The 17826-nt window shown below is 38.6% G+C and overlaps 1 pseudogene; it reads left to right on the top strand.

Moving 5' to 3' along the window:
* The first annotated feature begins 380 nt into the window (after positions 1 to 380).
* LOC149028447 (protein LATERAL ORGAN BOUNDARIES pseudogene) lies at positions 381 to 872 on the top strand (annotated as a pseudogene).
* Positions 873 to 17826: the final 16954 nt, after the last annotated feature.

Genomic DNA, 17826 nt, shown 5'->3' with positions numbered 1-17826 from the left:
AGGTTTGATAAGAAATAGAAAGATGAGGTGACTCATTGACATCTCAGAATCTGTTGCGGTGTCAAAGGAAAGTAGCTATTTGGCAGCACCTAGCCTTGGAGTTACTACCATAATATCAAGGAAAATCAGATTGCAACTAAAACTTCACATACATTGAACATTTTTATTGAGTTCATATTGATGAGATTGCATATAAGGAAAATCCAGAGGAGGAGATCTACCCAGATTTGAAATCTAACTTCGTAAATCTTGGATTCTTCCAGATTATAAGGATGCCAAACTTTTATCCATTTATATCCAAAGTTCTTTTACTACCAAAAGCAAAATCACATTTCTATTGCCATACATCTCTACAATCCTTGGATTAGGATTAGTTCAACATGAGTTATCGTTGTGCAGCTTGCAGCAACTTTAGGAGGAAATGCCAAGAAGACTGTATTTTTGCACCTTATTTTCCTCCAGATGAAGAAGAGAACTTTTATTTGCTTCACAAACATTTTGGTGGTAGAAACATTGCAAGAGTCCTTCAGGTAAATAAAATTTTGACAGAAGACACTGTAGCATAAATGTGATAGTGATGCTAACAGATCCAAATAATCTATTATCTCCATTTAATTCCTCAGGACCTTGAAGTCGATCAAAGAGTTACAGCAATAGCAACCATGTACTTTGAGGCTCAAGCAAGGCATGCAGATCCAGTTCATGGGTGCACAAAGATAATGCGTGAACTAAGAAAGCAGATGCATGACACACAAGCTGAAGTTGAGAAGACCCGTGCAACAATAGCTTTCTATGCCAACCGAGTAAGCCCTGCAGGGAACCAGCCTCAGCAATCATCTGATGCTTCTAGCAGCTCAAAGAACGATCCATGACCACCCATGCTGTTTAGAGTAGAGTCTTCATTTTTTGCATCCAATAAAGTTCATTAGTTGTAAAGCACTTTTCGTGTCGTTGATCTAGTGTTACTCTAGCTTAATAAACAAAGTTGGTGGCAACAACTACCATTCTTAAAACTTTTTCAATCTACAAATGTGGCTGAGTTTTGGCTACATTTTCACAAAATGTTCAATGGTATTTGGTCTTTGGGTATTTGGGAAGGAGGAGCATTCCTTCATCCACCTCTATAAAGTAAAGGATGTGGTTATAATGGCAAGGAAATTAATAACCGTCAAATCTCAAAATTATCACGTATCACTTTGTGATAGTCGCGCTAGAGGTATCCGCATCAACAAAGGGAAAAACGTCACCCAAGCACTCAAAATTTTAGAAAATCTAATCAAGAGTCGTCTAGACTATATCATGTTAAAAGTCCAAATAAAGATCCAATATTTGTACAAGAATCGTGACAAATTTTACCATGTGGTCTCTAGATGTTGACACGTGTCATGTAACGTAACAACCATTATAAGTATTTGTTGAAATAGGTGTTGCAAATTCCTTAATTTATAATAGAGAGGCTGTTTTGTAAATCAACGCTGCTACATTCATCATTCCTCTTACCTCTTACCTTCTATCCTCTCCTACGACCACCGAAATCCTCATCATCTCCATTCTTATCCCTCCACAAGCTCTCCAAAATCATAGTCGAATCCCTAATTCACACTCACAAATCCTCACTTTAGGGTTTTGTGGATTGAGAAAAATCAAAGGTTGATGTTAGTTCTTGAAATAAATTGATAGAAAGGGTCAACAGTAAACTTGAAACTATCAGCTATGATAGAGGGAGCAATGAAGATTTAGAGTCTGGATCCTCTAACCATCAGGTTAGGGTTCTGTGCTCCCCTCACACCTCTTCGCCACACATTAGATGTGAGGCCCACTAGTTCTTTTGTCAATACTTAGAGGTGGAGAGGTGTGAAATGAGCACAAACTTCTACCCAAACGGATAAAGAATTCCGATTTTGAAAATTTGCCAAAAATTAAAGAAAAAAGACAGAGGATGTAAGGAAGAATTTAGTGATATCACCACTTTCTATGAGGTAGTAAGGAAAATAGAAATATCTAATAAATGTAAAGTTAATTATCATTAATTCAAATCATTTTTTGGGTATTTTGAATTAATTTTAATTCTCTTAGAAGAAACCATCCCTGGGCTCTTTCTATTAAGATCCACCAAGCCAAGTTGAGGTGCACTAATAGAATATCACATAGAAAGATGATGAGATGCTCAATGTGGGTATTGAGCTTTCTAGTCTTGGGCTCAATTTTGAGCCTAACAACTGCAATTTCCTGTAATGATGTCATGTCAGCTTTGCACCCATGTAAGCCTCTTGATTGGTTCTAGACCTACTAGTTAATTCTATCCCCAGATGTTGTGCAAGTTTACAAAACTTGAAAAAGATGGCGACAACTGCATAAATTTGTAAGTCTTTTTTCCAAATGCATAAAGGAGAATTTCAAGGGTGAGAATGGATCCTTCGAGAGTCAACCAGCTTTCCATTCTTTGCTAGATTAAGCTTTGTGTATCGATCCAACTGGATGTGAATTGCAACAGGTGAATTTATATTATCTAGGTTTTAAGTAAGGGTGCAAGTTTGGCCTTAACCAACCCTGAGTTTGCCCTGAGCCCGAATAGGGCTTGGGCTAAAGACTTTGGCCCTAAGGGTGGGTTAGGGCCAAAATATTTAGGCCCTGAACTAGTGCCAAGGACGGGCCTGGGATTACTCACATCCACCTAGGGGGTACCCTATTTGGATTACCCGGTGGAGTGATCCACAGCCTAAAAGATCAAGTTTATGAACGATCATATCCACTTAACACAATTTAATCAAAAGCAAGAACAAATCAAAATTTTCAAGTAATTTAATAATAAAAGTCAAGGAAAGGATCACAAAGAACATCAGAGTGCGGAAAATGATACCAATAAAATAAATAATCAAAGTGTAGAATGAAGGGGGGGAAACCCACTCTAAAACATCAGTGGGAGGTAGAACAAATAAAAGTAAAGGTTACAACCGGTTCCCAAAGTAAAAGGGGAACAAACTAAACTATGGTCTCAACTAATCAAATACTAGGTCAAAAGAGAATGGGACGATATCCCATCACTGGCACACAAGTGTAAAAGCCGAACTACTCCTGGCAAGTATCAGTCTTGTATTGATAGTCTTCACCGACGTAGTCACCATAACCAATATTGTATGAGTCTCCAACTTGGTCACCAAAGTGTTGACCATCATAGTCAACAATAGTAGTACCTACAGAAAAGTCTAACAGAAGATGTTGCAAAAAGGAGTGAGTTCAAAAGAACTCAGCAAGGCAGTTATTCCATAATAACACAAATACATGATACAAAGCATAGCATGATGCAAGATGATATGAAACAAACGATACAAGTATGAAGCTAACTCAATATATGCTAGTCTCTATGGCAAACATGCTTTAAGTCATAGCACCATACTTCCGGTGGGAATTAGGTCCTGAAACCTTCCGAACAACCTTGGCTAGGGTTTAGGTCACCACTCTCTCACATCACCATTGGTATAAGTACTCGCGCATGTCACTGTAAAGCCCTAGCCCAATGCAAGTCATCTACTTAGTCATATCATGTCAGATCCAGATACGTCCATTCCTCGCCCCAGGCGATCCTTTCCGGTATCCTTCACACTAGAGTCACGGATATTACCCACCGGACTCATCAACCCTATTGGTCATCCAGAAATAGTAGGCGGGAAGCTCTCATGTCCTCTCACGAATATGACTCACCGATCTTCAAGCGCCCGTGAGCCCAATCTAGCTATTTGCAACCCTACCAATGAATATCCCATTTCGGGTATCCGCAATGCGATTTATGTCCTCTCACAGGATGGTTACCAGTCTTGAGCACCCACAAATTCACACTACTACCACTGGTCGTTCGGTCTCAATGCCGTTCCGATTCGGATCTGATATGGCAAGGACATCCTAACCATACATCTAGACAAGTCCTATGTATGTCATCCAATAATTCGGGAAAGCGTCGATGGGCATCTTCGGAGAACATCCCATACTATTCCCTCCGATGTCCAAAGACAGAAATGTCAGTAGGACATTCCCCAATCCCAAATCATACCTATGCAACCACATTTTCAATTCCATCATATCATACACCAATGATAGTTCTTCATATAGAAGGATATATAACATAATGTGATTAATCATATATGTAATTAACAAGAACGAATAGTCATGATAATCAAATAATATATATAAACATGTTACTAGGTCTTAAAGTACTTACAATAGTCCTATGATGTTAGAAATACAACAATTAAGGTGAATCTACCAAATTTCCAACATAGAGGCATAATTCAAATAATCAATGTAATTATGGTCATAACCATCCTTACCTTAATCAAGTCAAAACTAATCCCAAAGATAACTTAGAATAGTCCCCAACTTAGTACTTGAACCCTAGACAACATATGTGCAACATTAGAGAATAAAACAATCAAATCGGAGATCAAATGGAGCAAATCGAGCAAGTATAGAGTTGATGACTTCATCTAGTCGACTGACTGGTCAACTAGTCAGTTGACCAAGCAATCGACCAAGATGAACAGTAACGGGCTGAATAGTGAATTTGGCCCAAAACCGATCTTTCGGGGCTCGGATCGATCTGAAACTTGGAGGGATTGATTATAGCAGTATAAGAACACTACACAACAAATATTATCATGATCCAGTGGTCCAATTAGGAATACCCAAATTGAAACCCTATGTTCTATATGCTAAACATCAAGAATTGAAATGGAATTTGTTGCAATGGCAAGGAATGATGGGAAATCAGCTAAGGAAGTGATAAGAACTAAATGAGAATCATAAACCAATAGTAAATCAAACCTAGCATACATCTACACATCAATTTAGATCAATAAGACAAGTTGGAATGATAAAATCATAGAAATGCAATGCTATTGATTGTATTGGAAGCGTAGCATAGCATAGCAAGAATGAAAGAAAAACAATGGAAGTGAAAGGGGAAACACATGACCAAGTGTTTGCAAGGTTGCAGCACTTTAGCCATGGTCTCAATAGCAAGAAAGAGTAGAGGAATGAGTAGAATAGAGAATGAGAGAGAGGAAACATACGTTGGGGAAGAGATTTGGGAAGAGAGACTATGATTCTTGTAGAAGATCACCACCCAAGCCAAGGAGGAGCCTTCCCACGTCCCAAGAGAGTCCCAACAATAGAATAGGGCTTAAGCCACGAAGACCACTTAAATAGAGCTCAAAAAGACCCAAAAATCAGATTTTCTTGGGCTTATAATCCTCTGGTTGACTGATTGGTTGACTTGCCAGTCGACCAAGCAATCAACCAAGCAGTCGACCAGACAAGAATAGCAACTTTGGACAGGGATTCGGAGGGCTATACAGGGTCAAATTGAGTGGGGTTTTCTCCTACAAGTCAATCGACAAGTGTAGTTTCAAGAACTAACTTCGGATCGGGCTTGGGAGCTCATTAGGTCGACCAACTAAGCTCATCTTCTTCAGGCTGCAGATTCTTAACTAACACTGACAATGCATCCATGTATGGAGCACCATCAACCATATCCATGGGTTTCGGGTCAAAAACCATGTCTTCTACAGAGAGGGCACATAGAGACCTCTTCCTTCACTTTGGAACATGGACCTACCCTAAGGGAAAGGTCTGACATGACTTCCTAAGGTTTTCAAAGGTAGTATCACTGAAAACGAGGTCTAACATCAAGGTCTAACATTAAACAAGTCTTTCTTCACCCAAAACAAATAGGGTTTCCTAGCTAGGTTTGGGCCGGATTTCACACCCATCCTTGATTTTATACCTTGATCTAGGCCCTGATTATGGCCTTGATTATGGCCTTGATCTTGGCCCTAATTCTGGCCTTGATATTGGCCCTGATGTTAGCCTTGATCCTGACCCTGATCTAGGCCCATGATTTGAGTCTGGACCTTCCATCCACATGGAGAGGAATTAATTCTAATCTACATGGGTGGATACTTGACACATGTCAAATTTTAATAACATGATCATCTTCTGTAGAAAATTAATTCAAATAAATTATAACCTCATTACCAATGGAGTAAGCATCCATCCAATTTTGACCTTGATCCTGATCCTAATTTTGGCTCTAGTCTTAATGTTAATTTGACCTTGATCATGTACTAAATTTTTACCCTAATCTTCATATTAACATTGATATAACTATAAGTCTTGATTTCGACCTTCAATCATTTTGATCATATTAGACTATGAGTTCCCAAAAAACATTGATTTTTTTTGGGACTAAGGTGATATAATATATTATAAATAACAAAAACTAGTATATAGAGAATTAATGTCTAACAAATCTACACCCCAACTTCTCATCATGAATATTGACATCTGTCTTTTGCCTCCAATGTGATATTTCAAAAAAACTTATTAAGGACAAATAGCTGTGTTTGTAATTAAACTATCGTTTTCTTTAACAACGAAAAAAATATCTATACTAAATCATCCTTGATTTACTTGTTAACAAGGTTTTGAATATGGATTTTTTTGTTGAATAAGGATATCAATTTATCAAACAGTTATGAATAAAAACATACTTACCTATGGCTTAAGTCTTGACTTTGAAGATAAACTTTTTATTTTTTCAGATTCCTTTTGAATTCTAAATTTCTAATGTTTCTAAGTGTTAATGATGTTCATCCTACCTTGACCGGTCCGACCATTTGGTTTATAGAAGTTGATCTGATCATCCAATATAGGGTCGGTCCGACCATCTTGTCAAGGAAGCTCAATCAAAGTAGTCTTCAATTGTTTATCAACTACCTAAAAGAAGGAGCTAGGTAAATAACTCTTCCGATGGTTGGAGTCCGAGTCTAACTCTATCATCTTACATTATATAAACACCACCAGCAGGCATAAGAAAGTAAGTATTCATATTTTGTGTGATCAGTTACTTGAGTTTCTTATTAAGTAATTGAGATCATATCTCCTTGGTATTGACTTGCTTGTCGGAGACATACCTCGACCTCCCAAGGTCAAGCACGTGTTTTGCAGGAACTTGGCAGAGAAGGGCGAGCAGGATTTCGTAACAACAATTGGCGTCGTCTGTGGGAAACGCATCAAGAAGCCATGGTGCAAACCAGATCAATGGCCGGAGACACCAGTGAGAACAATCATGAAGTCAATAATGGGGACCCTCCCTCAAGAGCTGTAGAGATTCCTCAACAGAAGGGGCAACCGAATTAATTTGTTACTATGAACCAGTTCGAGGAGCTCCAAAAACAAATCTCATGTTTGAACGAATTGGTTAGGTTAAGCAGTCACCATCTAGTCGCCCAGGAGCAGGTTGCCAGGAAAACCTAATCAACCCTAACAGAACTAGAGAAGACCAACCATTGATTCCTGATCAAACACCCCGACCATCTCAAAGAGATCGGGAAAAACGAAAGGAGAAAACGGGAGAAAAATCTAGAGCATTGAAGGAGGCAATTCCAAAGGATAATCCTCCAGGTAATGATGATGAAGATCGAGGAAGCAGCACTCATCCAATCAAAGATCAAGACGACAAAAACAACAACAATGGTCCAAATAAGCACCATGATTACTTGAATAGACATTTCGAAGAATTGGATGAGAAGCTGAAGAAATTGAATCCAGGTAAGGATGCACTATATTCTGTCCTAAAAGAAGATCCTTTCGTTCAAACCATCTCGGAAGCATAGATGCCTAAGAACTTCATGTGCCCTACCTTCACTATGTTTGATGGGGCAAGATGTCCGAGACACCATATCATGCATTATAAGTCTGTCATGTCCTCATACATATATAGTGAAATGGCTATGGGTCGAACTTTCCTTGCCTCTCTAATCAGAGCTACTTCAAAGTGGTTCTTGGGACTCCCAAATGGTTCTATTGAAAATTTTGAACATCTAGGTCGGGTTTCCTTGTCATGCTTTCAGAGCCGAGTAAGCACCAAGAAAAGAGAAGATACTTTGTTTTCTATTAAACAAGGTCGAACAAAGTCCATACGAAGCTTTCTTCAAAGGTTCAACAATTTGACCATTCAAATTGAAATTTTGGATGAGAAGATTGCATTCCACGCATTATATTAGGGACTTAATGATGAAGAATTGCTCGAAGGATTCCTGTTAGATATGCCGGAAACATATGCAGACCTGCTCAAGAGATGTCATAAACAAGTGGAGATATCAAAAACCCCAAAATCCTTAAAGAAGGAGCCGAACACGAAGTGAAAAATGGAAAAGAAAGATTTCAATCAACCCAATTGCTAGGATCGAGTTCGATCAATCCTAGTTAGGCGAGAACCAAAAAAACATCATGAGGGTAGCTATCCACCTCTAAATGCTAGGATGTCAGAAATCTTGATGCAAATAAAAGGCCAAGGGCTACTTAAGTGGCCGGGTAAAATCTATGCCCGGCCAGAGAATCGAGTCAAAAGAAAGTACTGTGAATTTAACAAAGATCATGGTCATTGGACCGATGATTGTAGAAACTTGAAGATGGAAATTGAGAAATTGATTTCTCAAGGGAAACTGAAGAAATACGTCCAAACCAAGCATGGAGCTCTTAAGGCAAGTTGGAAAAGAGAAAGACTGGACAATTGTGAGGAACGAAGAAGCCCGACCAAACGCCAACTAGAGGATAAAGATGACCAAAGAAAAAGATCACCCGTATACACAGTGTTCGGTGGACCAATGGAAGAGTCAAATCGACAAGCAAAAAGAAAGGCCTAATATATTGGGAATATTGAAACTATGGGGACCAATGCAAAGATAGCATTAGAACCTATCATCTTTTCCTCCGAAGACATGCGAAGTGTCAAGATTCCTCATGATGATGCACTGGTGATAAAGGTTGTGCTGGCGGGGACAGAGGTTCACAGAGTCCTGGTAGACACTGAATCTTCAGTAGATATATTATCATTGGAGGCTTTCAGAAAATTAAAGTTGAGTGAAGATATGCTCGCTCCATGTGGAACTCAACTTTATGGATTCACAGGATCATCCACCCGAGTAGAAGGAACTATCTGATTGGATCTCTGAATAGAAGAACATCCAAGGGAGAGGGTCATGCAATCAAATTTTATGGTTGTTCGAGACCTGTCAGCATATAATGTCATTCTTGGACAACCAACTCTTTGTGCTCTTGAATAGTGGTCTCCACACTACATATGAAAATGAAGTTTCCAACCACAAAAGGGATTGGAGAGTGTACCGCTGACCAGAAATCAAGCCAACAAAGCTACAACAATTATATGCGAAAAAGAACAAAAACAAATTCAACGATGTCTGTCGAAGTCAGAGATGATCAGGATGAAGAGGCACTAGAAAGAGCCGAACCAATGGAAAAGCTAGAAAGGATACGTTTAAACCCTGATCAAGAAACACAAGGAACCATGATTGGATCAGAACAAGAAACAGATTTCAAATCCAAGCTAACTCATTTCTTAAAGTCAAATGCTAATGTTTTCGCCTGGTTGGCAGATGATATGCCAGGAATCAATAGAAAAGTTGCCGAGCATAAACTAAATATCAATCAGCAAGCAATTCCAGTTATACAGAAAAGAAGGAATTTTTCCATTGAGAAACACGAAGCTATCTGAACGTAGGTACAAAAGTTAAAGCAATCAGGCTTTATAAAGCAAACTGATCACCCAACATGGTTGGCCAATGTGGTAATGGTCAAAAAAGCAAACGGAAAGTGGCGAATGTGAACAGAATACACAAATCTCAACAAAGCTTGTCCAAAAGATTGTTACCCTCTTCCGAGGATCGATCTACTGATAGGTGCAACTGCTGAACACGAAATGCTCAATTTTATGGACGCTTACTCTGGGTATAATCAAATTCTGATGCATCCAGACGATGAAAAGCACACAACTTTTATGACTGACAGGGATAGTTATTACTACAAGGTGATGTCGTTTGGTCTCAAAAATGTTGGAGTAACTTATCAAAGAGCAGTGAATAAAATTTTTGCAAATCAAATTGGTAGGAATATGTGGGTATGTGTAGATGACATGCTTATGAAGAACATGTCGAAGAAAGACCACCTGGCTAATCTAGCAGAGGTATTTGGAGTACTTCGAAAGTATAGGATGAAGCTTAATCCTAACAAGTGTGCCTTTGGAGTGTCATCTAGAAAATTTCTTGGTTTCATGGTATCCCAGAGGGGAATTGAAGCCAATCCAGAAAAGATAAAGGCTATCTTAGACATGAAGCCACCAAGGAACATCAGAGAAGTCCAGTGCTTAACTGGTTAGGTAGAAGCATTAAATAGATTCATCTATAGGTCAGGTGAAAAATGCTTACCCTTCTTTAAATCTCTGAAACAGATAGCCAATCAGAAAAATGAAATTTAGAATAAAGAGTGCCAAGGTGCTTTTGAAGAGCTGAAGGAAAAACTATCACATCCTCCATTGCTAGTGAGGCCGATAAACAAAAAGGAATTACAATTATACTTGGCTACATCATCAGTTGCAGTTAGTGCAGTACTCGTTCAAGAGGAAGGTAACATACAAAATCCTATCTATTATATTAGTCATGTTTTGAACGATGTAGAGACTCGTTACCCAGAGGTGGAAAAACAAGCATTAGCTCTAGTCACAGCAGCTAGGAAACTTCGTCCATACTTCCAATCTCACCCCATTGCAATAATGACAAATTTACCTTTGAAAAAAATTCTGCACCGATTTCAAGCATCAAGTACACTCTTTCCCCTATTTGCTTCTCTTATATTCTTCTTTACCTTTATATCTTGCATGCATTGAGGTCACTGCATAATTTAAGTGTGGGAGGTGTCAACTCGAGTAGGACTCGTTGATAGTTGGTAGAGCATTATCACAAAGATTAAAAGTGCCTAAATATTATTTTTTTGGGCTTTGGTAAGAACTATGTTTTAATTCCTTGCTTAGATACAAAATGAGAGTTTAAGGGTTTTAGAAATCCCATTTGACGTGACAAGCACCTTCTTGAGAGAATAGTAATGAGTTTTACATTTTGAGACTGAGGTTGAATCGGAAAATAGGAACTCTAGGTAGTCCGAAATGTCTGACCATCTAGTGGTCTTGTATGGCCTTGTGCTTATGGTGACAAGTTGAGACTGATTTTAGACTGTTTAAATGTGAATTGAATTGAAGCATAATGTGAAAAGAAAAAAAAAAAAACCAAAATTTGATTGTGTCACTAACCAATCAAAAATAAAATCCTATACTAATCTAGCTAGCAAAAAGTACGGGGTCGAACTATGGGGAACTAAAAGCCTAAGTTACTAAAATTGAATTCAACAAAACTAAATTTAAATTCTATCTATTAATTAATTCAAAATTTTTAACTATGAATACGTGAAGATCTTTGGAATTTCGAATTCCCAATGCTTTTCACTAACCAATATAACTCTACACTTCAAAGCAAATTAAGGATGGTCTTCCTAGATATGCCCTATCTTCTCAAGACTACCATCCTTTGAAAGAAAAGGAACTAGCTACTCATTATAACAAAGTTCATAATGAAATAAGCATGGTTCATCTACATCCCAAAGAAAAGGAACTAGCTACTCATTATAACAAAGTTCATAAAACAAGATGAAATTTAGAAAGAGAGAGAGATGTGATCTTCTTCTTGAGCAATGAGAGAGATGAGAGCCAAGATTTGTGTTCGCCGTCTTCTCCTTCTCCTCTATGGTTGGCTTCTCTTTATGTGTCTCACACACAATGAATTCATTCTCTTTACCCATTAATTAGACCTTTATTCGATCAAATTATGGGAAAATTCAAAACTAAAAAGTTGTAGATATTTTCGTTATCTTTCCATAGCATATTGAATCACCAAAATCAGATTTCATACGAGACATATCTGTTCGAAATACTCAAGGTGGGTCTGTTTACCCAATTTTCATATATTATTACCAATTTTGTTTCTTTGACCTCCGCCTATTTCCAATTTGGCTACAAGATGCTCTCTTGGGCAGCAAGATTGAATCCCATGATTTAAAATCCACCAATATCTAATATATTTGCCAACTTTACTCCACATTATCTCTAATAACCAAAATCACCTTATTCCTGAAAAATACACAAAAATGCTCAATTAGCTCTCTTTTAATTAACTATGGGAAATTAAATCAAATAAATAATGCTAAATGCATGCTTATCACAGAGTAATGGCCAAGTTGAAGTCACTAATCGAACCATGCTCGACGGCTTAAAGAAAAGACTTGATCAACTCAAAGGAAGATGGGTCAATGAACTGCCGAGTGTACTCTGGTCATATTGAACAACCCCAAGAATGACCATAGGAGAATCATTGTTTAGACTAGCTTATGGAGTAGTGGCAAGAATCCTTGTGGAAATTCAAGTCGGATCACTCTGGGAAAAACAGTTCTAAGAAGAAGCAAACATCGAAGGGATGAAGGCTAATCTAGATCTGATTGATGAAATAAGAGATAAAGGACAATTCGACTCGAAGAATATCAATGAAGAGTTGCGACGTATTATAATGCAAAACTCAGGAACGAACAATACTTCCCTGGTGAACTCGTACTTCGTCGAACGGTTGCTTCAAATCCAACCAATCAAGGGAAACTATCCCCAAATTGGGAAGGACCATACATAGTAATACGACAAGTCGCTCCAGGAGCATATCACTTATGAGATCCAGAAACTAATGATAAAATTCCTCGATCATGGAATTCGAACAATCTCAAGAAATACTATCAATAAGCATAGTTTCCGAAAAATGTCTCAAGGTGTTCTCCTCCCAGGTTTTGTTAGGCATGAAAGCAAAGAGTGCAACATTTTACTTCAATTTTGCTATTTACTTCAGCATATAATTGCTATTTAAGGTTCCAACCCTAGTACTTCAATTTCATTTCATGATTCAGTTTTACTGAAATCAAATGATTTACTTCTACTTTGTTATTTACTCCATAAATTAAACAAATCAAACTTTATTTATTCACGTCACGATTTACTTCAATCAAGTTACCCTGACAAGGAACAGAGGATACCAGTGTTCGGGTACCGACCATTGGAGTTATCATACTTCAAGTTACCATACCCAGGAGGTAGAGTAACCTAGTTCGAACATAACTGAACAAAATGCCTTGGAAACTTGGTATAATAAATCACTTCAAAAAACCGAACAGAAAGCCTTGAAAACTTGGTATAAATTAAAGACTACAGTAATTTAAAATACCGGACAAGTATAAAATATCATATACAAAAAATATTGGGGCCAAAAGTCAAAATGATTGTTTCATGCTACTAAAGGCAGAAAAGAGAGTCGATAATCAAAGAGAAGCCTGTCAGTATTCACGTCTTCAGAAGATCTCTGGTCGGTTCCTGGGTTGGACGACGAAGCACCGGCTTGAGATCCCCCCTCATGGGCCCGTTCCCAGTCGGAGTCCAAAAAATCCCGAACATCGACCTCCTTTGGCATGGCAAAAGCTTTCTTACCTACAGCCCAATCTGGACAGGGAATCTTGAGATCATCATAAATGCTCGGGTCTATAAATTGACTCAAACTCTCAAGATCCAGTCCTCGGAATGCACCGATGATGCTCGAGAAAGCATACCGCCGACCATACTTGAAAGCTGGGGCAGCAACTTTAGCCATGAACTCACGACACCCCTTTGTATGAACCCATCTCCAAATCACCTCATGTCTTAAGTCATTGGAAAGATCTTGGAAAGTGGTCAGAGAGACCTGTGCAATCTGGTCAGTTAAATCTTTGATAAATTGATCTTTCTCCAACTTCTCTTGTTTGGCAGATGCAAGTGCTAAATCTCTGCTTTCCAACAACTTCTTATGGTCAACCAATTCAAGTTTAAGTTCAACCACTTGATCTTCGGCAGACCTTGCTCAAGCTTCTAGGGTTATCACTTTCTCTTGCACTAAAGCTTTCTCACCGACTAGACTTTCCAACTAGGCATCCGTATCCTTGACTTTTTTTTCAAGCTAGTGGACGATGACATGATCTCTCCGAGCAGCCTCAATACTACCCCTCACCACTTGAGACAAGGCACAAAGCAACCTGATAAAAGGAAGGTTAGTCGAGAAAAGCTAAAATAAACAACTCTGATAAATGAAATAGCAAAGACTAACTTACCTTGTCATTAGATCATGGGTTCATGAATAACCAATCTCTCTCAAGAAATTCTGGTCGGTAGGCAACAAAACTCCCAACAACCAATCCTTGGCTACAGCAGCCCCATCTTTTTGATTATTCAAAACATAAGAATCAGAAGTAAGTGACCAAGTTGGATAAAGCAAATAAGTCTCTGAAGTTTGTGTGCTCGGTGAAGCTCCAGACAAAGGCTTTACTGGGCTAGAAATAAGAGAAGCATCCACATCCCCTCCCGAGCTAGCAACAAATGAAGAAGAAACCTTTTTCTTTCCTGGTCAGGGTGGTAAATCAGAAGAATCTTTGGGTCTCTTCGAAACTGAGGAAGACAAGGTTGGTTTATTCCTAGTGGACCGAGCACGCTTTGGTTTGGTTGGTACTCTTGTCTCCACCTCTTCCATTTCTTCTTCAGCCACTCGAGCACACTCTGCGGGACTGAGCAACATTGAAACAAAAGATGAACACAATTATCCCCGACCAAAGGAACATATTCACACAAAACAAGGAAGAATCAGAGATAGTATTGACTCACCGGGAAGGAACCCCTAATGACGTTGCACATTGGGGTATTCTGGACAAAGGTCATGAATGGCAAAAATATTCTTGTCTTCAGTAGGAAGCCAAAGAATGTGCTCCTTGGCATGTTCCTCAGCTTCAATAAGACTTGGGAAGTCATTTGATCCTCTGATCGCGGACCCAATATAATAGAAAGGAAGGCTCGGAAGGTGGTCGAATGAAGAAGAATTTAGGGTGCCACCTTTTGTATTGGACGCGAGGGTACCAGTCCCAACAAAATTTTCGTCCCAACCACATTGGGAAGAGGTTCGCTTAGAAAGGTAGAACCATCCATCTTGTTCCTATTTCTTCGCCATGAAGAAATGAAGAAACAAGGCAAGGGATGGTCGAGCTCTAACTCCTTTTCCCTGGCAAAAACCCCAAAAACAAATGACATTGCACCAACTATTCGGCACAAATATCCCCGGGCACATTTGGAAAGAATCATGATTTCTCTGAAGTGGCCATGGATGAGAAGACGGAAACCACTCTTTAGGGCATCTTCATAAAGAGAAAATTCTCTGGATGAGCAGTGTTCGCCCTTTCATCACTAGTCGGGACACAAAGAACGAAATCAAAAGGAATCTCATATTTTTGGCAAAGATACTCTAGTCATTCTTCGGTCATGTGGGGTGGCAGGAATTCAGGACCAAAAGAGTATGGATCATAATCTATATAGTCAGGAGTGGGATCTTTGATTTTCTCGAGCTTATTATCTTCTAGAGAAAGGCTATCTTTCCACCTTTTTCATTCGGCTTTAATTTGAGCTCAGGTGCTTAAAGAACTCCTAACTACCCTAGGTCAGGATTCTGTATCAACTTCTTCACCGTCATTACTAGAAGGGTCATGACCAGACAGAGTCTCGGAGGGCTCATCGGACCGACCACTGGAACTTTGTCCGGGGTTTTAAGGATGTTCGGCTCCCGTACCACCCAGAGATGCTGAACTAGAAGTTTTTTCATCTAAATTCTTCTAGGTTTCAGAATACTGGAAGCTTTCTTCACTACAACCATGATTCTCTAAATAAAGGAAGCTTACAGTGGAGAAATGAAAAGAAAACATACAAATAGAGGCAAAAAAAGAAACATAAAAATGTATAAGGTTTTAAAGATTAAAAAAAAATGCAATATTTGTCCTATAAACAGATATAGAAATAATGGGAAAGTATAGATAGCTTACTGGTTCAAGTCTTTCATAAGAGATGAAGTAGTGCAAAGGAGAAGAAAAACTCAAAGAGAGCAGCAGCTTCCGTTCCTTCACAGTCGCAGAAGAAGAAATGAAGAGGAAGGTGGAGGAAGATATTTATAAAAGAATAGATTCCAATCTAAAGGAGCTGATGAGACCAACATCAAATGTCCAAATTTAAACTTTCTAAATTCACATCCAACGATCATCAAAGCAACAAATGGATGGTTGAAGATGAAAGTGCTTTTTGTAATGATGGAATGTAATTAATAAGGAGTGACGGTTATGATACACGTCAAATCTCGCACGGCCCTCGTAAAACGTGCATCGATATATGCATGCTAGTGACGGCTACTCATAAAGTGAGACGTTACATTTTTCAAAAAAAAGGGATCTTGCTCGGACTAGCCAAATATGTCATGCTCGGGAGCATTATAATCCCTTGGGTCAAACACACTGCTCACAACTCCAATGGACTAGGGGGCTTATGTAAATGACCAAAATGTTCATCCTACCCTGACTGGTCCGACCATTCGGTTTATAGAAGTTGATCCGATCATCCAATATAAGATCGGTCCGACTATCCTGTTAGGGAAGCTCAATCAAAGTAGTCTTCTATTTTTTATCAACTACCTAAAAGAAGGAGATATGTAAATAACTCTCCCAATGGTTGGAGTCCAAGTCTAACTGTATCATCTTACACTATATAAACACCACCAACAGACATAAGAAAGTAAGTATTCATATTTTGAGTTATCAGTTATTTGAGTTTCTTATTAAGTAATTGAGATCATATCTCCTTGGTACTGACTTGCTCGTCCGAGACGTACCTCAACCTCCCAAGGTTGAGCAGGTGTTTTGCAAGAACTTGGCAGGAAGGGCGAGTAGGATTTCGTAACAACACTAAGTTTACAAAAATAGTTTATGTGTAACACTGTGACCTTCTCTCTACCTATTCTCTTTCATGAATAATTTTAACTCTTTGCTGCTAGAGAAAACCATAGAAGAAAATATAACAAAAAAGAGAGAGGGAGAGAGAAATTTGGGGGAAAGACAAATTGGAGTGAAGTTTGGCCACTGTTTTAGAAATTGAGAATCGAGAAAAGTCTTTTTCTTTTTCCCTTTGAGCTTACATATAATAACCCTAATTTTCATCGAAGGGCAAATGAGAAAAACCCTAGCAAATGGGAGAGGTTTTCAATCTCCATCACCAAAGCAATGGGAGAAGTTTTCAATTTCCACCACCAAAGCAATAGGAAACTTTCAAAGTTCAATATAGAATTATGGAGTGTGAATTTCTTTATCTTTAAAACAACACTATCAACTTATTGACTATTTTATCATTTTGTAGGAGCTTGAATCATCTTATATTTCTATGAATTTTATTTTTAGTTTACTTGTGATACTTTATTATTATTATTATTATTTTTATGAATTTACATTTGATATTTTATGTGTTTTTTTTTTTTAATGAATTTACATTTGATATTTTATGTCCAAGGATAGACCAATTAAGGCTAGGGAATAGACCAATTAGGGACAGTGCTAGTGTGAAACCCAGCCCTAACTCCCGACCCGAAAACCCCGTGGTTTGTAGGTTCAAGAACTCAAGTAAGGCAAGAAGTCAGCTTTGGGCCATTTCAAGAGAAGACTTGATGGCTGGAGTGGAATCCTTGAGTGTGGATGTTAGTGTCCCTTCTATGGAAACTGCACCCTGATGAAGATTGGATTAGTTGATGGACTTGGAGTGCTCTCTGTATTGGTTCAAAGGCATTTCTACCTACTAGGTATGTCACTTTAGGTGTGTGTGCAAAACCCCTTGAGGTTTGGATTTGATCAGAGCCTTCAATTCCCTGTTTTGAAGAAGTTGTTCTGATTGGTCGACTCATTGGTCGACTGGACCAGTCGACCAATCAATCGACCAATTGATTCTGTTTTTTAAATTTTGGTCGTGGCTACTCTATTTAAGTTTAGTCTCGGGAATACTCCGCCTCA

Source organism: Hakea prostrata, chromosome 1 (genome assembly GCF_041222555.1).
Source record: "Hakea prostrata isolate BN-2017 chromosome 1, UWA_Hpros_2, whole genome shotgun sequence".
Taxonomy (NCBI): domain Eukaryota; kingdom Viridiplantae; phylum Streptophyta; class Magnoliopsida; order Proteales; family Proteaceae; genus Hakea; species Hakea prostrata.
The sequence above is the reverse complement of the archived record's forward strand: the minus strand, read 5'-3'. Positions and strand labels throughout refer to the sequence as shown.